Genomic DNA, 2238 nt, shown 5'->3' on the forward strand with positions numbered 1-2238 from the left:
AATCGTATATATCTAAATAATTCATTGCGGTGGAACACAACGGGGAATTTCAATTTTCAAGAGAGAAGGAGAAACAAAAATAAACTTATTACTCGTAATTTATATATAATAAGAGAAACTCTTTCCTTTTATGTACGTTGTTACTAATATCGCGATACGTACGATACACGAATTCACACGATCGATACACTCGTTTCCGCTTCTAATTACACAACGTTCTATTATATCTTCTCTTACTCCTTCTTCTAACACGAATTTTATGTCATCGCACAATTACATCGAAAAATCCTTTTGATTGCGAAATATATTTCGCAAAAATAATGCCATTATCATTCTGAAAATCGAATCGATTCTAATCAAATTATAAGATTGTATCTATCTCGTAGTATCGATCGATCTTACCATTAGCAAACAAGTCCCTCTTTTTTCCACCATCGTAACTTTCGACCGAATTCGAATTATCGCTCGCGGCGCCATCTGGAAACAACGTTCTTTTTAACCGTTTTAGTATAGTCGTTCTACACAAAATGCCACTGACGTACTACGGCCGACTATGGTCGCTCTACATAAGATGCCGCGTATTGAGTTATTCTACATCGAGTACATTTGAAAACATAGCATCAGTATTTTGTTTTTAATCATTTCTTTCTCGTACGATTATATCATATTATTATATACTGTAATGTTATTCGATCCCAAAGTGTAATTAAATATGAGCGTATTTACAAATACATCGTTTCGAGGAAAGTTTTTTTCCAGTAAACATCGTCAAAGCAGTGAAGCGTAAACACGACCGTTGACGATGTTTCTCGAATGTTGTGTACATTTTTTGCCACGGCCGAGAAATCGCCCGTAAAGAAACGGTTAAGAAGAGTCGCGACTAGAGTTTCCAGTCCCGTGCGACGATTTCGAACGACACGATGTTCGAGAAGCGTCGTTCGCGTCGCTGCCTATTTTTTGCACTCCAGCTTGGTAAATCAATACTCGAAACTACCGAAATGGTTCGCGCTCGCCATTTGGAGAGAACGTTGTATCTCACGAAACGTGCGAAAAGTCGTATCAATTTAAAATTTAAATTTGGAAATTTTAATTTGGAAGACAATGGATTTAAGTGAAGAATTGTCAAGCGGTATCTCTGCGACTGAAACGATTGGATAATCTTGTGTTCGATTTACGTATAATAAAATCTCGAATTTGGAAGAAAAAGGGGGGAAAGAACTTATTTCGCGCAGTTAATAAATTATTAAGAATTATTCGTCTCGGACGAAGATCGATCGCTTTCCCCTTGTTATCCTTTCGATTTCTTGTCTAGAATGTTATTTGTTGGATAGATAAAAAGTAGGGGAGGGCAATAATGCTGGTAATGGATATAGGAATGCGGACGGTGTACGATAACGAGAGAGCAGTTTTCCCACCGCGATCGCAATTTTTACTTTGTCTCGTGAACGAAGAGGAGGAGGAAAGAGATTGTTCGTCGTCGGAGTTTTTCGAACGGATCGATGCACCGTCGAAACGACAACGCTGCTTTCTTTCCGTCGAACAGTTCCCATTAGACAGGACAATTATCTTACATATTAAATCGCGAAAATGCGGTTAATTGAACCGCTTTCGCTATCGATGTAACGAATGAATGAATGAAATTCTCTTCTTTTTATATTTCTATTGTCTTCAAAAAGGAAACAAATCGAAAAGAAGAAATATTTCGCGTCGAATAAAACTGGTTTCCAAGATATCTAGGATCGAAATGAGACGATGATTCGGATGGAATAGAAGTGGAGAGAAGAGAAGAATTTACCATTAATGATTAAACAATTTTCTCTTCCTCATATTTCTTCTATATTGTGTTCAAAATAAATCAAAAAGAAACCTTTCACGTAGAAAAAAACTGGTTCCAAGATATCTAGAAATGAGATATTGATTTGGATAGGGTAAGTGGAAAAAAGAAGAATTTACCATTAATGATTAAACAATTTTCTCTTCCTCATATTTCTTCTGTATTCTTGTCTTCAAAACAAATCGAAAAAAAGAAATCTTTCGCGTTGAATATCAATTCGAATAGAACTGGTTTCCAAGATATCTAGGATCGAAATGAAAAAGATTTGGATAGAGTAAGTAGAGAAGAAAAAAATTTACCATTAATTACGATTAATTAATTCCCGGATAAATCACGAAAATGCGGATAAAAAATTAATTAAATCACTTTCACTACTTCAATGTTCTCTCTCTCTCTCTCTCTCT

This window comes from Apis dorsata, unplaced genomic scaffold, assembly GCF_000469605.1.
Source record: "Apis dorsata unplaced genomic scaffold, Apis dorsata 1.3 scaffold_129, whole genome shotgun sequence".
Taxonomy (NCBI): domain Eukaryota; kingdom Metazoa; phylum Arthropoda; class Insecta; order Hymenoptera; family Apidae; genus Apis; species Apis dorsata.